This window comes from Cupressus sempervirens, chromosome 4 (assembly GCF_028749045.1).
Source record: "Cupressus sempervirens isolate cs-2001-9-10 chromosome 4, ASM2874904v1, whole genome shotgun sequence".
Lineage (NCBI taxonomy): Eukaryota > Viridiplantae > Streptophyta > Pinopsida > Cupressales > Cupressaceae > Cupressus > Cupressus sempervirens.
The window spans coordinates 345,836,597-345,861,132 of NC_143121.1; the positions used below are offsets into that span (position 1 = coordinate 345,836,597).

Genomic DNA, 24,536 nt, shown 5'->3' on the forward strand with positions numbered 1-24,536 from the left:
TTGAATATGGGATGCAAGATGTGGGGATAGGTATTAGAGGCAAGGACTCTAAGGGCCTAAATTTGGGGCTACTAAGGAGATGGTGGAGGGATGATAGGCTACATATATGCAAATTGAGGTGATTTGAAATTTTCAAGGAAAAATCTATAATATAATATATCTATGGGTGTATTATAGAAGACAAATTAGTTTTCAAAAAATTAAAATTTACAATAAATCTATGATGACATATGTCATACATCAAAAGTCATTATAAAGATGGCAGACTTGATGATGTTGTGGGAGGATGTAGAAGACATGAGATATGATTGTTGGGAACATAAATATAGTTTCAAGACGATCTATAGTGACCTATTTATCACTTACCCAAGATAAAATGAGGTAGGTCAACTAAGTACTTCATGGTGAAAAGGAGCTCTAAGTCAAAGCATTTCTTCAATTGGAATTAAAGCACCAAAACAATAGACCACATATGATATACTAAAAGGCATACTCTAAGGAGGAAGCTAGAGCCAAAATATTATCTAACCAAACCATATAATATAATTTTTTCTAATTGTAAAGGGAAAAATAAAATAAAAGATTGTTTCTACTTAAAATGACTACATTTATTTTCTTTTGAGGGTAATGACTATTCAGCTCACATCTATACCCCTTATACAACCCTCATATATCACAATAGATACTTTGATGCATCTTAAGGACTAAATAGCCATTTCCATTCTAAGGGGACATAAAAGGAACTTCCCATGAAGCCAATTACTTCCTATCTTATAACCAAAGAAATGTCTAAACATACCTGAAATTTGTTGGTCTTACTGGCCAGAAATTCATCTTTCTAACATCTTCAGGAAGACTAACCAAATAAAACATGTCTGACTAGTCTAATTTTTGTCATCTAAAATTCCAAAGGTCTGGCCATAGCCTTTATGCTCTTGAATCCCATACTTGAGATTTTTGTCCAGTGGAAGTTCAAAGAAATCCCTCACAACTTCTTTCATTTGGTCCAATAGCGAGACATGAACCCCATGATTCACCACCTACCAAAATGGTAACAAGTTTTATATTTTTGGATTCAAGTCTACCCTAATTTTCCTTGTAAGATTAAATTACAACTACATATTCTAAACTTCCGCCAATTTAATGATTAAAAAGGAAAGGAAAATAAGTCAAAATGATCAAATCCACCCCAAAAAAGCTAAATTAAATCATTGAATGGGTTTGATCGAGAAAATCATTAAAATTATTCGTAAGCCCTACCCTACATTATAATATAGTAATGAAACCCATCTTGCAATCGATTTCTTGTTAGTTCTCAACATGATTGGTGTTAAAGCTTATATATACTTATATATATAATATGCCGAGAGTCATCCTTCTCAAGGCACCTATTTTTATTCAAATCCTAACCCACAAAAAAAAATATAGGATTTAAATTAAAATAGGTGCATCAAGAAGGATGACTCTCAATATATATATATATATATATATATATATATATATATATATATATATATATATATATATATATATAAGCTAGTCCTATTACTTTCAAAGAACTCATTAACTATGATTAATAATAAAAAAGTAAGAAATTGTTATCATTAGAAAACTAAGTTGTTTCTATATTATTATATTTTCTTTTCTAACTAAGTATAATGACATTTCTAATAGAAAAATATAAAGAAAATATAGAAACATCCTAATTATAATTCAGAAAAATAAGAGGTATCTGATTTCTTATTTTATTTTTTTACTAAATCTACCTATATAACTTTTCTAACTTCTAGAAATAGAAAATCTAGAAAAATATATACATAAAAATTGAAAAATCAATTCTAAAAAAGCAAAACGTCACTTGGCATATTTAATATTGATTTGTATCTATTTTATATTTGAGAATCTTATTTGACAATTTATCTTATTTTTGTATTAAAAAATTTCTCGAATGCCAAAAGACATTTTCTATTTTAAATTGATTTTTTTTTAAAGTTTGTAACTCCCATCAAATTTGTTTTCTATTTTGTTTCTTAATAGTTGTTATTGTCAAATGGCATTACATATTTAATTTATAGTTTTTATAGTTTTTGTGAATGCTAAATGGCATTTGTTTTTTGAAATTGATTTTTAAAAATAAATGTCGTTTGTAGCTTCTATTCAATTTCTTTTCTATTTCTATATGTTAATAATTGTGATTGTCAAATGGCATTACACATTTTATTAAAAACAAATTTAGTTTGTAACTCCCATTAAATTTATTTTCTATTTCTATTTGTTAATAATTATGAGTGTCAAATGGCATTACACATCTTAATTTGTTTTTAAATTGTTTTGTGAATGCCAAAAGGAATTTTCTATTTTAAATTGATTTTTAAATTATTATTTTTTTGTAACTCCCATCAAATCTTTTTTCCTTACACGGATTATTCATTGGAATATTCTCGTGCTGGGATTTGCTTCTCTCATTGTATATGCCTCTCGGCATAATTATTTCAATGGACTAAAGGCACCATGAGTCAAGTTTGGATAATAGAGTGGTTGAAAGTGGGTTTTTCTTTTAATTTAAATGTTCAACAATGTAGCCAAAATAAAATATGATAGCCAAGCTTATCTAGTATAAGATTTGATTTGCTATTTTTATATGTAAAATTATAGTTTAAATTTTTAAAATAAAAAAATATTCTAATTCATTACTAATTACTATCTAGGTGTCTAAAATGTCAATTTGAATTATATTATTATTTAATTCTAATTGGGGCATCTACTTGATCAAGATTAAGTTAGATAAGGTTAACAAATATAATGTTTAAGTGTAAGATGTTTTAATTGAAGTGGCCATTCATGTGAAGCTATCATATTATGATTGAAAAGAGAGGGAATCTTTTATAAATTTAAAATTATAAATACTTTCTAATTGAAATTTACATATCTATGTTCATTTTCATTTAAGTCTATTTATTGTTGCTTGCTGCATCATTCTTATTAAGGCACCAATCCTTCTTATAATAGAAAATTGTTTCTATTTCCACATCTTCATCCATATTCATGTGCATACCTTTCATTATGTTTCCTACTCTACAGTTATGTCTCAATCCAATACCTCAATTTGTTAGTGTTCATACTTATGTGTGCACCCATCCTAGTGGCCCTCAACCTTCGCTTCTCACTCTTTCCTCTACTCTAGATTCTTTAATGCACAATAATGGATGGATGGATGACCTAATGAACACGTTTGTGCTATATTAACATTATACATCAAAATTTTACCTAACTTTGTCCATGACTTACTTTGGAATCTTATTTTGGGACATCCAATGATTGACTAAGTTGTTTTCATAATGTATATATTTCATGGATCTATGTGCACCTTACAAAATAGCCAAATGAGCTATTACAATTTTTTCATGCATGGATCATTAACTTTGCAGTATCTTCCAAACTACAATATCAAAACTTGTCATATTTAACAAGATCAAGTACAATGAAAAATCATGATACATTCCACTAAAGTTTTTTGCGAGCCAAGTAAAATGACTACATATAAATTATTTACAATAAGTAACAAGTATAAATGATCAATATGATCATAATAAAAATAAATAAACAATAGATACACAAGAATAGACAATTGTGTAACCTATATTTCCAAATTCCTCACAAAATACAATAATGGATCCAATAATCAAAATCAAAAATACACTATCTTGATAACCATTGTAACAAGGACTCTATCTGATTCTCTAATACAAGTTGGAACATGATGTGAACCCACACATTTAAAGAACCCTATGTGTTGTAGTTAGATCACTTAAAGTGGATCGTAGGTAGCTTACATAAAGGAGAAGAATTGTTTCATATATGTTTAAAATTGAACAATGTAATGCTTTTAATTTTTGTCTTTTTTTATCACATTATGGTATCCTTATTATATTTTTTAACACTAGTGATAGATTGTTGTAAATTGATAACTATAATTTGATAATCTTGTAATACTAACTCTTTCCATCCTTATCACCATAAGATTAATTATTTCAATAATTTAGGACCTTGATGTTTCTCTTTTGATTGAATACAATATTTTGTCATTCTTCACTGAATTACTAAAAATAATATACTAAAAGACATAGCTCTTTATGTTGGTATCTCTAACCATTGTTGTCTATTAGTGTCAACCACTTAGTCATTTACAACATAGATTTAGATGGTCATCACTACTACTAAGCTACTCTATATAGCCCAAGTCATGTACATAAGAAAATATGTATTGAGCTCTATAAGAGCCTAAGTTTATGGTCACCAAGTATTTTCCATATGAGCTAAGCTCAACAGCAATTGAATAAGTTTCATGCATACAAGTGTCGAGTTACATAGTATGTATTGAGCACAATATAGACCAAGAAATAACAATGTCAAGCATTAGAAAATAGTAAAAACTGAGCAATTCAGAGTTTACATAAAAGTTTGAAATGGAATATATTATGAGATAAAACATTTTTCAATTTGACATGGAAGGAACACTTAATATTTATAAAGGTTGTTACAAAACATTTAAAGGTTGTTATAGAGAATTTATGCGTTAATGACATGGATAATATCTCCCTATGTTGCATAATCAAAAACTCGGATGGAAAGGCTATTATGGAAGAATCTAGAAAAATCATTATTAAACTATTTGAATAGAGAAGATCTTAACCTACATCGAAGTGTGTGGAGTAAGAGCAAGAGTTGAGAAGTGTATGCATACAAACAAGGTGTAATATGAAAGTAAAGGATGGAGATCATATTGGAAGTCATTAAAAGGGTTTTGTTATCACTTAAAAAATCAAGTGACCTATTCAAAGTAGTGAAGTGGAAGGGCAAGACAAGTTTATCAAAGGAGAGAACTAGTTAGCAAGGAGAAGACTCAAAATTAACTTACAGAGAAAACCAAGAGTCAAGTATTGAATCAGTTCTAAGTGACTTGAATGAGGGTAAATCTCTTAACAAAGTGGTCTTAATAGATCTATGTAAATCTTCAAACAGAGTCCTTACTTAGTTGTAAGTGTTAAATCCTCTAACAAGGTAAGACCTAGTGGTCTCTTAAGCTTTTAAAAGGGAAACCCTCATAGGGTAGATCATATTTTATGATAAAACATTGAAACCATAACATGTTAACTTTGTTACTGTAGTAGTGAAGATTTGTGGGTGTCATCCTGACCCAAGTATTACTTTCACCTTAGAGGGTTTTTGGGTAACAAATATTGTTTTATGTGTTTATTTCCATGCATGTGATAGATCATATTTACATGATATAGTAGATTTACATTACAATTTTTACATGCACAAGTTTACTGACAGGTCTAAATGAATTCATGAAAATTATTTAAGATTTCGATTCACCCCCCTCCTCTCAGTATATTGTTTATCCTATTTATACCTCCACTAATCAACAATTTCATCATCCTATTTAGACTCTTTAATCATCTGAGTAAGATAGAATCTGATAATCAAACTCTCCAGGGTACTATGTAGTCCCTACACGAGACATTAAATGATACAATTGTACCTACTCCATCATCGACTTACCAATGGTTATAAAAAAAAATTTAAAGGTTGAAAGTGAGAACCAATTAATGAAGGACACAATCAAGTCACTTTTGGATACCATAGCTACCCTCAAAATACAGTCTAACTCAAACTTATCTACTCTTTGTAGTCTTTCTACCACCCTCATTATAGGAACTATTTACATTAAAACTCACTTTGACACAGTTATTGAACAATTGGGAGATCTTGATACTTTCATATTGCAAAAGATGAGCTTGTTGCCAAACATAATACTCTTTTATCTAAGATAGCACAAAAGGCCAAAACTTGGGCCTCTATTTGCACCAATCCTAATTCTTCTCCTTTTCTGGGTGTTGAAAAGATAATCTAGGGGAAGATTAATAAGGAACATTGTAGATGGATGTGTGAGCTTACCTGAAGGGTTAAGGGTCTCCTTGTCTTCACCACTGATCCTCTAATAGATGGGTAGTCCTTTCTCTCTGACCAGTTGGGCATCAATGATATCACTTTAGATAGGTGCTAGGTGGGACCAGATGGTACCCTTTTCCTAGTGTTCCTCTCACTCACTGACAAGCTGTGAGATCTTAGATCAAAGAAGAAGCTTTTTCCTCTTCCTTATAAGATCTATTTGGATGAAGACCTTACTAAGAGCATAGGGTACCATTTTGACACACTTTGGAGATTTGGTGGTTGATGTAAGACAGGCTTGGAAGTGGGTCATAGTCTAAAACTTTAGAGCTATTATTTGGGACACTCCATCTAGTGGTTGGGAAGCAAGATAATCTCTCTTGGCCAAATGATGATCTTGCTAGTCGTTACATTGAGAGGAACTATCTTCTGACTCTCTCCATGTCAACTATTGGAATGGTAATGTCACCCTTTGGTCATTACCAGGTCTTTTTTCAAATGCAACAGGTTTTGTAGATATTTTTTTTGTCATGGAGATCCATGAGATTTTGGTCTATCCTCTTCCAAGGTTTTATAGCTTTTAGTGGCTCTATGTCTATAGGGAAGAGTTTTGTGCATCAGGGGGTATCTATGGCTCTGGTGGTGTAGCATGCTTGATTAGAGATAACCTCTTTAGTGTCACTTCAATGGTCTAGCTGATACCTCAACTAGATTTATGTGGATTTGATCCACATCAACCTTACTGAGAGGCTTCTCAAATACATCTTCATTGTGGTGTGTTATTTTGCGCTAACCACCTCACCATATGCCATCCATAGTCATGTTGATGGAGATCCCTTCTTAGATTTACATGAGTGCATATTGAAGTTCTTTAGCATGGGTGACATCATCATCTTGGGAGACTTTAATGCTCATACCAGAGATCTTCAAAGCCCTCAGCATGACCATGTTTTTTATTCAATCTATAATAGGGAGTTAGATCTAACTAGTTTGGATTTTCATTTCCACTCTTTGGAAAACCTTGGGCCTCTTTCTTATTACAGTCATCATCTCCTCTAGTTTTGTGATTCATTCAACTTATTGATCATGAATGAACTCTCTTTCTTTCTGATCTTATAGGTCTTCACTTCCTAGCCCCATTTTGGTGTCATGAGTGTGGGCGACTACATTCTTCTTCATTTTGTTATTCCTTCCATTATTGGCTTCACCATCAGCCACCCCCTAGATGATCACTCCATCCTCATCCTTTTTGTCTACTTCACCCCCTTGCCCCACCCTAGTTCCACCCCTCACCCCTATTCTCATGCCTTTGTACCACTTTTTCTTTCTTTGAAGGTGATGACTACCTCTTCACCCTTCACCTTAGATAGTTTCTCACCCTACACCACTTTATTGATCCCTCCTAGGAATCATTCTTATTTGATCTATTTGTTGATGGTATCTAGGAGTCTTCCCTCCTATCCATACCTCACCACACCTCTTCCCTCTTGGCTACACTAGTCAAAAATCATGTCCTATGAATCTTTGGTTTGACACTAAGTGTAAGTCTTTCTATTTCTCCTTGCATGCATCCTTTGCTACCCATTCCCCCTTGTACAAATAAATTGTGTTCCTTGTATCATCACCTTATTCATCATAAGAAGTGATTTTTTGTGGCTTCACAATGTAGATCCATCTGTGACACGGTCTCTTGTGACCCAAAATCCTTCTAGTGCACTTTGTTCCACACCATCCTCCCCCACCTTCCACCCTTGATTGACACTCCCTGGTTTCCCATACCTCCACTCTCTATGATATGCCTAGCTAGCAACCCACTAACCCTACCTCCCCCACACACTACCATATTTTCACTCTTCCATAGTATGGGAGGTCATCTAACTCACGAGATATAATACATCCACTAATGAGGATAATTTTTCAAGAAGAGATTTTTAAGCTTTGTATGCTAATTTTATGCCCCATCCTCCTAGTCCTCTTCAAAAGGGTGGTGTGTACTAGTTTCCTTGCTTCTTGGTCAAGCCATGTGATTTAATCACTTCACAAATTTAGGCTAACACTGGACCCTAAAAACTATAGGACCATCATGATTGGGCATACCTTTGCTAAGATTTATGCAATGGTTCTGAATATTATTCTTAACAAATAGCTTGACAAGTGACAGTGTCATGCTAGAGGATAGGTGGGATTTCATGTAGTTTATCATACTATGGATCACATTTTAACCTTGCAAACTATCATTGATGACACCCTACACCGTACTATGAAAGTCTACTATTTTTTCATAGACATCTACAAATCCTTTGACTTAGTGTCTTAGGGGGCTCTCTTTTAGAGACTCAAAGACATTAGTACTCTAGATATACTAGTGATAGTGATTATGAGAATCTATGAGATAGTGGTTGGTAGATTTAGGACTCCAGAGGGATTTTTAGATCTAATTCACAACACCATCAGGTAAAATAGGGCTGCCCACTCTACCCTATGTTATTCAACATCTATATTGATGAGCTTGAGGCCTCCCTTCATGAGGCTTTGATCCTCGATGATGGTTGCTACTTGCTCCATGTTCTGATCTCCATTCTCCTATTTGTAGATGATGTGGTCCTTCTAGCCTCTTCTCAGGAGAGGCTCTAGAAGATTATTGATGGACTAGCCTCATATTGTGACTAGTGCTAGCTAGTGATGAATTTGAGGAAGACTCGAGTCATGGTCTTCAATTTTCTAAAGACCTCGCATCTTCACTTCAACTTCCATGGTCGACAGATTGAGATTGTCTCCTCATACACTTATCTCAGGGTCAATTTTTCTGGACCCCATTTTAGCATGAGACCAGCCCACCTTCCTAGAGTGGCCAAGGGCATGGACTTCCTCACCCTTTTAGAGAGACATTGCTTATTGTGGTCTCTCAAACACACCCCATTTCTCCTAAAAATGGGGACCCCCAAGTAAATTTTTGTCTCCCAGGCCCCTAGTCTAGGGTTCAAGTCATTTTTTGGAGTCCCCTAGGAGTCTAGGTCAAGCCTCATTCTCTAACTTGGAAAGTCCAAAGTGTCAAATGTGGAAAAAAAAAAAAAGAAACTTTTGTGTTCTTAGTGCAAAATTACTTACTAGCACACATGCACACCTTATAGAGGTGCATAAGTGTGCTCAGTGCACAAGTGCACACTCATCTCCCTCCAAAGATGTGCATATGCACACTTGTGCACCTCTAGAGGGTGTGCACTCAAGGCCCAGGGTCTATATAAACTACAAACCCCCCTCCACATCTTTATTATCTTTTGTGCTCACTCACTCCTACCCTCTGTACCTTCAACATGATCATTCCATTCTCCTCCACACCTGCAATCACAACACCAAAAACCAAGGTAAGAAAAACACAAGAAGTTGTGCACATGTGCACACCTTCTTTCACCCTTAAAACACAAACCTAACACTTAAAGCTAAAAGACCTAAACTTAAGCCTAAGACATAAGAAGGTGTCCACATGCACACCTCCTCAAGGTGGACATTTGCACGCCTTCTTTGCTAAAATTAAAGCAACCTAAGGAAAAAGGTGTGCACATGTGCACCTCCTCAAAATGTGCACATACACACCTTTTTTGTGTCTTCCAACACTTTGTACATATCAGGGTGCACACATGCACACCCCATTAAGGTACAATGTGCGCAAAAGAAATCAAAAAAATGTCCCTTCCCCAACACATGTAGCCTTGTATAGTGCATGTGTGCAATTTTGCACATGCATGTGTGTGCACCTCACCTATGTGAGCATGTGTACCAATGCACAATTGTATGCAAATGGTTAATTAGGACCATTTAACATACCCAGTGCACCTATAAGGATGCACTAGGTGTGCTAATTTGTATAACAAGGCTAATAGGGGGATTGACTCAATTCTAACTATTTTGGGAAATTTTGGGCTACTTTTTTATCTATTTAGGGTTAATTAGGATTTGTTTTAAGTCTAATTTTAGCTATTTAAACTAATGTATTCTCCCTTGTGAAGATAAAATGGTGTCATCATCCTCCTCAATGGTAGAAAATATAGCTCCCAACTCATTATTTTCAAATACCAAGGTGTGCCAAGAAAAGCACATTTTCAAGATGGACATGCCGAGATGAGAGATACTGAACTTGGCCACATTGACTGGAATACATTCATCACCATTTGTAACAATCTAAAATAAAGATCTAAAATAGCATCATCTATCACTAGATTAGGTCTTGTAAACGTAACATCACATCCCACATCCATACAATCTTCAGAACTCATAATGGCTCTTGTAGAGAACTACGTGAGAGAAGAGAAGGTCCTCAAGAGTGCCACGTTGGAGATAGTCCTGGACCCTCGACCTCAAAATATCGAGAAGGTGTTCCATCTTCCTAGAGATGATCAATATTTGCAAGTTTCTTATGAAGGGGTAGAGAGATGATACCGAAAAATGAGAAAGAAGGTTGAGATAATCAAATCATGTTTTTTGATTGATAGAACACTAGTGGGCCATAGAGTCAACAAAGTAGACATGACCTAGGGATATATGAAGGGTGATTTTGGACACGTCATTCTTTTTTTGAATAGGTTCATGGGACTACTAGCACTGGGACACCTTCAAACCTAAATTATCAACTTCATAGAAACCATCGGGATGGCGAAGATGTCAATTGACTAGGCCATAATTCTAAGTGATAACCTAGATGAGAAGTTGGTAGCTATCAAAGTTAATCCAAAATTCTACATGAAATCATATTTGGTGTACTTACTGGTAGCTAGAATGATAGACTACCCAAGACTTTAGAAGAATGGAAGCATGCAAGATGCTAATGTTTGGCCCTATGTGGTGCACCCTCAACTAGTGAAGATGAAACTTTTAGAGTAGAGCATAGAGTATAGGGTAGTGAATGATAGTTTCATATTTGTGATCATCCAATTCATAGAGGGTGATTATGTTAAAAGGATATCAATAGAAGTAGTGGCGAGGATCACAAAGATCGGCATGTACTACATCTAATTCAAAACATTCACCTACCTAAGGTTAGCCAGTACATTGGAGAGCCCAAAGAAGCTCCTAAGATATCCATTGGATAGGCTTATTTTGTTGGAGATTTCCTAACAACTCATATATGTATATGACAGAGTGAGGAAACATCACAAAAAGATATGGATGTGGCTAACCACCATTGGTTCTTTCAAGATCAAACAGAAGCAAGATATGATGATGTTTGATTCTGAATGAGATCAATATCCCCTAGAAGAGTACAAATCCCCTCACCCTTACTTTGACAACATTGAGATGGTGCAGCATCTAGTAGGAATAAATTTGTACATGAAGATGCATTGGAAGACCACTAGATGAATTTGATAGATGACTATGATATCCGAATTAGGGATTATTGTAGGATGACTCTATATTTGGTAGAGAAAGTGCTCAAGGTCAAGATCATGTTAAAGGCTATCAAGAAATATACAATAGATTTCCTAGATCCATTTTAAAATACGAAAAAAATCTATGATAGGGCTATAATGAATGTAGAGATTGGAAGGGACAAGAATGCAGATATCAATCATAGAGCTCACCACATAGTCCAATTAACAAAGGAATGGATCAATAAACCTTTCAAACTTGAACAAGTCCCTCTTGCTATTCCTCTTCAAGATACAATATGACCTATTAAGAGTAAAGATGCAAAAGTTAAAGTCCATAGTGTCTCAATCCCTAGTGAGGCTAGAAATAGTCACTAGTACATTTTAACTCATTTTTTGACTAAAATTGGTCAAATTTTTAACACATATTGATCAAATTTTTTACCAATAGTTTTTTCGCTATTTTTTCTTAAAATTTTGACTAAGTCCTCTGAGCATTGAAATATCAATGCACAATTTGGTTGAAGTTTATCCTTATCAATGAGAAACAATGTCAATACCTTGGTCGAAAGTTCAACCAATTGTGATCCTTGATCGACTAGAATGCCAAACCCATGATGGAATCGTAGTCAATGAGTTGGTCAAAAATTTGACCAAGTTTGGTTGAAATTTAGTTGAATTATCAACCTACTTTGTTTTTAAAAATATGAAAATTAAATTGAAGATGATGCTAGAAATAGTGAGATTTATCCTTAATATGTCAAGCCCCCTATGGATGTCATTGGACTTAACTCTTTCTTGGACACATTGGCTACTTCCAGAAGTTCATTCAGAACTTTTCATAAAAATCTTATTGGTTGGATAAGTTGACTCGAAATAGCAATCCATGCACATGGGAGATTGCAGAAGGAGAGGCCTTCAAGGAGCTCAAACAAGGCTAGTGTGTATGCCCATTTTGGCATATCTAAATTTGGACAAGGATTTCTATGTTCATGTGGATACCTCTAACATACAAATCCTTGTGCCAATTCATTTATGCCAAAATAGGTGTACAAACTAACCTTGTTTGAGCTCCTCAAAGGCTTCTCCTTGTGCAATCTCCCATGTGTATGGCTTTCCATTTTGAGTCAACTTATCCAACTAATAGGATTTTTATACAAAGTTCTTAATGAACTTCTAAAATTACCCAATATGTCCAAGAAAGAATTAAGTCCAATGACATCCATAGGGGGCTCCATATCAAGGATAAATCTCATTTTTTTCTCGAATCATCTTCAATCCAATAATCCTACACAAAATGATTTTCTCACTTGGGGAATTATTATATCAACTCCAGTTTTAGATGGTTAAGCTAAATTTAAAATATTATGGGAGTTATTTAGTTTTGAATGGTTATATGTTTATTTTCTTTTTATATATTATGTATTTGTTTTGCACATACTTGCATGATATCAATATAACATTGTGTTTTTTGTATCTTTGAAACACTGTCCAAACCATCATAATTAAGAGTTTTAATGTCTTCCATCTCATCATCAACATTTTCTGCCTCCTACCCTAAATCATCATTCTCATGGTCCTACCAATACACAACTTAACTAAGAACATTTGAAACTTCATATGTTCTTTCAAGTTTACATGGAAAAAATGAAAATCAATCATTACCCCATGTCTATGTCTAGAAACTAAGAAAGCATTTAGTATTTACTAGTTTATCTAAAACAAAACTTATAAAAGTATTGCTCTCTTCCTCAAGAGATAGGATATACTTTCTTTCACACAATTCTTGGTATACCGAACAAGGGTGAATCACTTGTTTCTAGCTTTTAGCCTAGAAGTGATCACAATGAATGCAAAAATTAATCATCAAGTGGGTGTTCTAATGAAGAAACAACTTTGGATCCAATAATTCATACCATGCCATTAAGTCATCATGTTGATCACAAAGTGGAAATGGTTACAACCATGGATCAATCCATTGGATAGGATGAAAACAAAATACCAAGGTGTGAGACCTATTTAGATTATTGCAACAACAACTCTAATCATGCAATTGCACCCATTTTACATTAAGGTAATGATGTTTTGGGGTCCTCTTGTGATGGTATTCAAGTTGGAAACAGTACAATGAGGTATGTATTGTGGATTCAAACCACAAGGGTTCTGATTTTTCTTACCCCACTGCAAAAGATGTTAGAAGGATAGGTTGTGATGGATGGTCACTAAGAGCTAAGAAGTCCAATTTTCTTGTTGCCCAAGCAAGACAACACTTGCAAGAGGTGAAGGAAAAATTCTATCAACCTAATCATCTGCAATAATGGTGGTAGTACATGCCAATATTTGACAACTACAATCATCTACAATAATGGTGGTAGTAAGTGCCAAGATTTGAATTCAAAAAATAAGAATATTTTAAAGCATTTTGAGCAAATTTATAAGTAGTATACAAGAATATAATATTTATTATTATGTCATGATTACTATCATAGCTAAATTGAAGATGAGAATGTAAACACAAATGACTCTATAGCAATTCTATCAAGGTTGATAGTGTATGAGAATTCAATTAGAATTATACAAATATTGCAGGCAAGAATGACATCTGGAAGTTTATATTTGGAAATAGTGACTTCTATTTTATTAAACACATACTTAGAACATGAAAAATTTAAACATAAATCATACCAAATTAACTGAAATTGTACGTAGCAATTACGCTTTGGAAATAAAATGGCAGTGACAAAGAAGTTTCAAAATTTAAAGCAAGTTTCAAGTATGCTAAAGCATGGCATCCATATGTATAAGTTGCATCAAAGTTATCTGAAGACGAATCTATTGATGAGTAAAAGAGACTTGCAAGATAGGAGAAAAGTGGATGTATTGGAGACAAACTCATTTTTAGAGTAGGTTTATGCATGTTCTTTACTATAGACATAAGGTCATGTTCATGAGGTAGAACCTAGATATAGAAGTCAAAGTATGTGGATGTGGTGGGAGTTCAAATCCACTATGAACAATTATCATTCTGCCTCTAAATATAAAAGGTTCCAAGATATTGTATGTTAGACCTTGCTTCCTTGAATGGTAATTAAACTTGTCATTTTCATTCAGATTCTACATACCAACATTTCCCTCACATTCACAAAAATAGTTATGAAATTTAATTGTTGAAAAATACATGGACTATTTGAGGTGAGGGCAAGGGAAAACAATTCTTGAGTTAAAATTAGAAAGAGAAGGAAAAGCACAAGCAATCTATCAAATTTTCGTTTCATTGCTAAAGTCAAAAATGATGGTGACTCTAGTTGCTTACAGTCATGAGCTTTTCCATTATATGCAAAGAAGAATCATATTAATATAGAATTAGGGAGTTTTGTTGTCTTTTCTATTGAGGAAGGTGGAGCCTTCTTAAGAATAATTTCTCATAGTAAATGAGTTGAATCTTCAATAATTTGAATTGTGAAAAATCCAAACTCTACCCATGAAATTCTAGTTGTTTGGAAAGCTAAAAGCACATTTTATAGAATTCTTATCACTATTACTAAGGTGGAAGAGTTGCATAAAATCCTAGATAAGATCAAGTATGTAGCAACTATAATCATAACCACTATATGAGAACCACAAATAGTAACAATGAGTATAGGAAAGACTAATATAGGAGGCCATATCCTATATGATAGCATCAATAATTTTCTTGAATTCCTTAGACTGCAATAAGGAATAGATGAAGTTATAAGGTCAAGGAAGAAATTATATATTTAACAAGAATTATAACTATGAGAACTACAAATATAATTAGCAACACAAAATCTTGGAAGAATATTTCTTGCGCTATACCACTATTGTCCATCCATGTGATGTATAGATCCAACACTATCTCTGCAACACCTTCCTAGTGAATGTGTACTTCAAATTGATACTATTAATTCATATATTCAATATTTAGAAATACATATCAAAACCTATTATATGCTCACTAGTAATTAAAGATCAATATCTTTTGAACTCTTAGAAGAATCTCGAGATCCATAGCCTCAAATCCCTAGCTACTACTTCCCCTAAAATAAATGGAAAATCCCAAATATGATTTAAAGAATGATTAAATCAGCATAGAAGAGAGAATGTAAAATGTAATATTGATATTTATAAATTTGTATTGATATTTAATAGATGCTTCTACAATTTATGTTGGTGTATGTATTCGTAGATCCCTAGAGCCAAGTATACCTGTGAATGAAAATGGTGAGCATTAAAGAAATTTGGTATACATATATATTAGATTATAGAAATGTAGTTAACAAACAATTATAAAAAAAGTACCTGATCAAGGTTGATTGTTGTTGCAATTCTTGATAGAGGAGAAGTAACATGATCTAGATAAGCAACAGGAGTATGCATTGCAACTTTCTTTACAAGGCTTGCAAGATGATTGTTTATGAATCCAACAAATCTTGTCATGGCTCCCTACATTATTCAAATACAAAATTTAGCTAGTTATATGAAATTTTTTTCTGTATATGTATATGTATATGTATAGATTGAATTCTATAAATTTTTATTATCTGAGAAAATATACTGTAAAGAATTAGTTTATATATATATATATATATATATATATATAATGCCCTGCCAAGGGATCCAAAAGAATTAACCTAAAGTTTTAATAAGTTTGTTAAACTTTTTTTTTTTTTAAACAAGAAAGACAAATCATTCACATCAATCACATAGTAGCGGAATAACATACAATCAACTGTAAACATAAATAACAAGTTACATTCCTTAAATATCCCAAGACATTGAGTCACATTTAAATTTAATCTACTACTAAGTGCAATCAAATACCACATCCATATGAAAGAATAATGAAAAGTCCAATGTCCATTTAATATACATTTGTTCCAAATGCATCTTGGCAAATAATTTGGAATGCTCATTCATCCACTGTACATGTCACAGGGTATGAAAGGCTTAAAAGAATATATATATATATATAGAAATACATCATCCTCTTCGGATCCATGATGCAAATGCAATACAGTAAAATAAATGAAATCATCCACCATACATGATACATCCATACATCAAAAAGATATAACATCCATCATAAAATATAACCATCCATCATAATGATCCATGAATAGAATGAAGGTAAATGCCAACAAAGAATGCTCTAGCCATGGTGACTATGGATGGATCTCAATGGTAAGAATGAAAAAGCACTACCACCTGACCATGTGGAACCTAAATGGTCCACTCCCACCACACTAAGGATATAATCTCAAGTCCCAAATAGGATATCAGATCACGTAACACAAGTACTCTCTAAGTCCAGGAAATCCTAAAATTATACTAACTCAAAGATTCCAACACATAGATCAACATCTAGACTCAGAGGCACACAAAGACACGTAGGAATCTACTATATAAGCGGGCAAGTGTCATTGCACAAATCATGTTTAGAGTTACCTAAGCAATCCCTTAGGAATCCTGGGTCCCTAGTGATCCCTGCAGCCACTAGTATCCTGTCGTACTGATGAGGCATACTATGGAATGCAAGGTCATAACCAAGCATTCTCTTTACTCCCATCCTAGTCTATACTAGCACTCAAGACATGGATGAGAACATACAATTAATCTTATTACGTTCATTTTACTCTCATTTAGTGTAAATGTTATCACTTTTAAAGACAACTTACAATGAGTTACCTTGGCAGCCTCTTAGGGACTCAGCCCCCATTGCAAGCCACTTTTCGACACTACATATAGATTGCCTACCCTAAGCTCATGAAATCACAATCAATAATCACCTCAGTCTTATACAAGTGACTGAAAAGCATCAAAAGATAATCCACAATAATCACATTAGTCCTCCACGAGCAACTGAAAAGCATCAAATAATAATCATAATAATCACAACAATTCTCTATAAGTAGCTGAAGGCATCAATGATAGATCACAATATCCAACGGTTCTTAACGAGCAACTGGAATAAATCACAATGTCCATTAGTTCTCAACAAGCAACTGGGAAGTATCCCAAAATAATACTGATTGAAGACTTTAAAATGGTCAAGTCAAACATGTCACAACATGACATCATCAAGAACAAAACAAACACTTCAGTCCCATCAAGGCGACTGGAAAGTAATCCAAGTATAACTAATCGATGACTCAAAAATGGTTAAGTTAGATAACCCATAACATAAATCTCACCATCCCACAAGGCACTAAAAATAGTAATCAGCATATTTGCATTTCAATGATCGTTTTAAGTGTATAAGGTTCTCAGTTTATCCCTCCTAATAACCCATTCATTTATTCGACTTAAATACATATAAAGTTATCCTCATTATAAAGGTCAATTTCCATAAAGAATGATCTGAGGATAATCTTTAAAGTTATAACAATAGCAATCTATTGATTTTAGGTAACATAATTATAATTTTATAAAAAAAAATCAATATTATTAATTATTAACAATAATAATTAAATAAATTTTATCCTCCATTAAATTAACTTCAATTATTAACTAAGCTTCATTAAATCATACTATATTAATTAATAATTTATTTAAAAGAAAATAATCATATTAATGTTATTTAATTACTTATTAAATTAATAAATATTATATAAAGTTATTAATAAAATTAATAACATATCTTAATTTAATATTACAAACTTTAATATATAATATATTTTTAAGTAAAATAAAATAAATTATAATAAATTTTATTAAAAACTTTAATTTAAATTAAACTTTAATAAACTAAAGACTTTAATAAAACCCAAAATCAATATTAATGGGCATGTGTTTTAACATATTGGACATGCATTTTAAACATATAGTCGTCGCCTTTATAATAAAGGACCATGCAGCCTCACTTTCCTGCCCTTCACAGGTACATGTGATTTACAGGCTGTAGGAACATGTCAAAGTTGCCGACAGTAGCAGGTAAGTGGGGGGTGATTGAAACCCCTCCAAACATATATGATATTTGTTTAAAAAAAAATTGCTTAAGTAAATAACTTAAGTTTTATTTAATAATTTTATTTATTTATTATTATTTTATTTTTTTATAAAGATTTAAAATAAATGATCTCCCTTTTAATGAATTACCATAAATATATATTTACATATTTATTTTTATTTTTTTTATTTTATATATATTAATATGTTTTGTAAAAAAATAGTCTGATAGGAAAATAACTATCAACCATACGAATTTTTCAACTTAGAATTTCCAATTTTCAATTTCAAATCTTTCCCAAATCACCTAATAAAAAGGTTTGTTTAACATTCAAATTTCTAAATTAAAATTTTATTTTAAATCTCAAACCATCCTCGGTTTAACTATGTTTTCTCTTACCTACTGATGGGGTTTCAAATTTTTTTTTTTTTTTTTTTCTTACAATCTTGTTATATAGATGAGGCACAATACAGATATCATAAGATTCAGACAAGAGTATAGAAGAATCATACAACGAAAATCAGAGAATTCGATATCAACAGGCACGAAGAAGATAGGATTATCTAAATAACATAATTTTAACTGGGTGCATAAAACTTAAGAACCTACCTAGTTTTGATGCTAAATCGCAATGCCCAGAAGATTTGCGAGAGAATTTGCTTCTATCCAAGAACTTCTCTCTAAGATTTTTCCCAAAATTTCCCTCCCAAAATCTGCTTCCAAAATTTTCTTCCAAATTTTGCATCCAAATTCATCTCTAAAATTCCTCTCCAAAGATTCATCTCTTAAAATTCGCAGTCCCTCAAAAATGAACCCCAAAGTTGTGTTAAGGAGTTTTCTCCTCAAATCGGGGCACTAACTTTGCATTCACCCGAGAGAACTCCTTGCTCACAAGACTCAAACTCTCAATTAACTTTTTATTAATCTTTGCTTTATCTTTTCATGCACAAATGAATTATTAAATAACTTTATTTGATTTTCCCCTTGACTTCTATTTTTTACTAATTTATTACTTTTAATCCCATGCACACTTTATAAAATTAAAATAACATTATTATTTTCACTTATTTTATCTTTTTAATTAATTTCTTTTATTTTCAACTCATGCATGCATCATGCGATCTAGAATCTTTTAATAATTTAATACCTTTTTCCATTTTTAAATTTATTTTCAAACATTAAATTTGATAAATATTTATTAACTTAAATAACAATAATATTTAGCATTTATTTAAAAATGAACTCTAAATATATTATCATTAAATTAAATAAATATTATCATGTTCTAAATTTATTCTTATAACTTTTATCTCCAAATTTATTTCTTTTTATTTAATTAATTTCTTAATTAATTAAATATTAAACTATTATAATAATTTTTCATTAAATTAAATCATTAATTAATCTTTTAGTTAGACTTAATTAATAGAAAATACACCAAAGACTCATAAAACAACATATGAAAATCCATCGTAGCAAAACACATACTAAATCAAACAAAAGGGTTATAATCACGAATTAATGTCATTCAATGCATTCAAAGGGTACTTGACTCAAATACTTGTCCTAATTATCAATTAGGACAAATGGCTTAAGGGTTGAGGATTTGGACTTAAGAATTTATCTCCCCTCTCTTACCATTGAGATGATGTGATAGGGTATGCTCATCTTGGCAATTCAGGGAAATCGATGCTCGGTACCTACAACTTGCATAAAATTCACGCATGTACATACACAATATTCTAAGCTAAACAGGCAATGGCAAAAAGTGGTGCATCATGTAGATCCTGACTAGTAGGTGACTATGATTCCCTTCCTTAACCACATCAAAAATACCATACATAAAGAGAACAAACCCGCACACCATACACATGCAGTATGGCGTAAGTATCCATAAGAAACACATATTATAATCCATCTAATTTAAACATCATCAATAATTGAAATTACTGAATTATCATCATGCATACATGAAATGGAGAATACCAAGTAATCTCATCATATAATCAGCTAAATCTGAAACAATATTTGAAAATCTGAAAGTAATACTACTAAACATCAAGCATAAAATTGGCCTAAAAGAGTTTGGCAATGAAAGCAAAATGCAAACTAGGGGCAGGCACTACAATATATATATATATATATATTGAGATGTATAATTTTTTATTACCTGAGAAAAACCAATATAGAGAATTACGTTTGTTGTCGTAGAATTGACAAAGTACAACATTGCAGGGAGATCATGGGCTACAAGATCATCCCAATTCTAGTCCCAAAAATCCTGTGGTTACAACATTTTCACAGATAAATGTTTGGAAATGCATATCTAAAAGTTTTCTAATATTTTTTATGTTTGCGAATAAGTAAGAATTGCATGGAATTGTAGATTGTTAGATCTGTTGTAGGTTAATGAATAGTGTAGGTAGTTGAGATTCCAAGTTAAGTATTCTGTATATTTTAAGGTTGAGTGAGATTTATGAACTTTGTGAGTTGAATAAAGAAAGAGGAAGGAGACTAGAGGTATTAATAAGGGAACAACAAGAGGAAGAAGCTAAACAGAAATTGGACAGTAAAGAAGATAAAGATGATGAGGAATCTATTAAGGCAAAGGATTAAGCAAATGGAAAAGGAATAGTCACTGAGATAGACCAAACAACAGAGCCAAGGGGAGAATAAATATCTAAGACAAAGGACAATAATAATAAAACAACATATTACATCTAATGATTTATTTTATATTTGATATGGAAATGACAAAATCAATGATCCAAAACTTTGGATACATGTCAAAGTATGTTAATTATATTGAATGAACTAGATTAGATAATACTTAATGACTAAACCATTGGAGCCCCCTATTTTTGAGGGGTACCATAGATACCCAAACCCCTCTAGCCTCTATATTTATGATTGCCTATGGTGCTTCCTAAAATTTTCTCCTAGAGTAAATAGATTTGCAACCAGTGCCAATTTCCTTAAGAATATATCCACTCATTCTCATTCATATGCATTAGGTGACAATCCGAAGAAGACTAAAGATTATTTCAGTTGTACCTAGTTGTCATGAACACACCTAGATCATGTGACCCAATAGAAAAGGGATGGGAAATGAATTAACAGATCTTAATAGTATTTGTAACAATTAATTATCATATAATTGACACAATATCTCTAAGCTAACCTTGATGATTTTCATATAAAATCATATTTCCAATAAGGAAACAAGCAAATCAATGAAGTGAAACCACAAGAAAACCATTCAAAACTATAATACAACCAATCTAGAAAGACAATACATATTTAATCAAGCATCATGTACATACTACTATAAAATTTAATAAATAGATAACATTTGGGAACTTATTGCATTGGACATTGTTCTTTCTTTTGGCCTCTACCACCATTCTCTAGCATTATGTACATACTACTATAAACTTTGATAAACAAATGAATATTAGTTTGAATACTTCGTAAAGAAAACAAAATTACTTATTTTGGTAGAGAAAATACATAAGAAACTAACTTTACATATTCAAAAAATAACAAATAATTTATTAATTGTAAAACAATGCAATTGAAAATAATATTCATCAACTATAAGAAGAAAATACATCTGCTTATACTAGTAGAGACTTTCAAACAAGTAAAAGAAAAGGCATCTGATTCTTCTAATGTAGAATATATAGCTGAAAATGACAGTGATACAGTTAATAGAAAAAAAAAAAAAAGATTTGTACTTCCTCTACTAGAGAATTTTTTATTTTTAAAAGCAATAAGAAAAAAATTGACTATATTTGATTTGCATATAAAACATAGTTTACAAGTACAATCTCTTAGACCTACAAATTTAGCATCTTCCATTTGCTCAAGCAAAAACTCTAAATAAAGTCAAGTCTAGTTAATAAGTGCCTCCAATCTGCTAAAGACCAAATCACCAATTTGTTGAGTTCCATTATTTACTTGTTTTTTGTTTTCCTTCTCTCATTTTTCTCATTCTTCCTCTAGATGTTTCTCTTCTATGACTAGATCTTCTAGAACCTGCAATACTTCTCCATCACACGGGGATTCATTGTCCTCCAAATCAATATGTAGATCACTTCCAAACTTTCCTTGTTAAGAGGAAGTAAAAGGATATTTCAATCACGATATTATAACCTTGAACAATATTTCAGTTCAAGCATCAAAAGAAAAAAATATATTTGGACTTTACAACAAGATACAACCATTGGATAATAAACAACAAACTACAATTAAAGAAAAACAAAACCAAATTGAGAAACGCTCTTGCAATTTCAACAAAGCATCCCAAGCTTGCAAAACACATTTATACCATGCAGAAACTACGATAATTCTTTTAAAAGAAGAAAAATTAAGTTAAAAAAAATTAAAATCTTCATCTCATCTTCTAATACAAATATTGGTTAATCAACATCTCCTTCAACCTTGGCAGGCAGAACATTAACCATTTTCAAAATCTGCATGACGAAATGGAAATTAAACCCCAAAGAATCAAAAGAAGGAAAATTACAACCATCAAAATATAGTGTTTGTAATTTGTACACAAAATAAACTAGCAAAGTGAAGAGATTGGAGAAGGTGTCAATTTGACAATATCATTTGTAGTAGAGCTTCTTCAAGGAGTTGAAGAACTTATTAAAATGGGATTGCATCCCAATGAAATAACCATCAGCTACACAAAAGCCATAACCAAGGTAGGTATTTTGCTTGCATGCAATCAGATAACAAATGAAACCCCGAGATAAAGGTTTAAGAGGACCTCATATTGTGAAAACTTAAAAAGTAACTAAATATCTATCACTAAATCAATTTAAAAAATCAAGAGGGGAATTACTAAACAATGATCACTATTTGCAATTTAAAAAGAAATTCAATAAAATCTTATTATCTAGAAGAGAATGCATCCCACAATGAAACATCATTTTTATGAAAATCAAAGAAAATACTCAAGACAAGAAACTACCACTCTCAAACATTAAGGAAAGGTGATAGCAAGAATAAAAAATAATGCCATCTACTATGTTGAATGGGGAAACACATACTAAGGGAGATAGGCTAAAGAATTTTAGGAGGAAGGGGAGATGGAAAGCACTTCACTTAGAATGTCTCATATCACCAAAAACCAATTGGCCTCTAAAGGCACAGAAAAATGTTAAAAGTCTTGAACTGCTAGGCAAGGAAAGTTAGAAGGCACTCAATGTCAAGAGGACATAAATCCACAAAGCCTAGTATTACAGTAAGAAAGTTAGGATGCCCTATTAGTTACATAGGTAGTCTTACTAACCTCTCCCCATTTGTGTCAATTGACATTGTGGTCAAGGGTGCTTAATTCCTTCAAAATTCAATATTAGTTACATCCTTCAAGAAGGAAGTAATCAGCTAGATAGTTCTAGAGGTCCTATGTAATATCACCTGAAAGTGATGACTTCTTGGACAAAACATACTAGACACCTTTGAACAAGGGTGAACAATGGAAAGTACAAAGGGAAATCCCATAGTGTTTGAACAAAAAAATTCCTCCCATATATCCCATAGAAGTGTAGGATACATTAGATAAAATATTATAATGTTATTTTGTATCAATCTCCTAGAAGGAAATAAGATGACAAATCCTCTTAGTAAACAGAATAGAGTGATCCATTTCAACTTGAAATATTAGAACAACTGACAACCCAAAGAAGATGCTCACAAGAGATGGGGTCATCCATAGTGTGCATGAAATGCATAAAGGAACCAGCTCCATGTGATGGATCGAACACTAAAGAATAATAGTCTAAACCCTCTTGAAATAATAATGGTCAAGTGAACTCTTACTGGATCCTAGTCAAAGCAAGAAGGGAAAACTTTAGATGATTTATAACTTGCCATTTTCTATGTATACAATGAATATGCATTTGAATTTATTAAAAGAAGATTAATTTAAGGAAGCATATATAAATGGATAGTATACCACAATTCTGTCTTAGCATGTTAACATTTTTTTGTGCTAAAAGTAGCTTTACATTTTCCCATGAAGTTTTCTTTTGTCCAATGTGTCATATTTGTGGAGCCTACATCCTTTCAGTTCAATTGATATTGTTTTCTTTTTATAAAAAAGGTGTTTTCTTCTTGTTTCTCACTTAGATGTGCATTGCCCTATCCCAAAAAGAAATTCAAAGTATTTTCTGTGCAGAGAAACACTTTAGCATATGGAAAACTACAAGAAAAGTTTAAAACATCTATGAAATCACTTA

General features: G+C 32.2%; 1 pseudogene; it reads right to left on the bottom strand.

Annotated features, from left to right (window-relative positions):
• Nucleotides 1-884: 884 nt before the first annotated feature.
• LOC149561449 (bidirectional sugar transporter SWEET3b-like) overlaps nt 885-24,536 on the bottom strand; it is a 61,652-nt pseudogene continuing 38,000 nt past the window's right edge.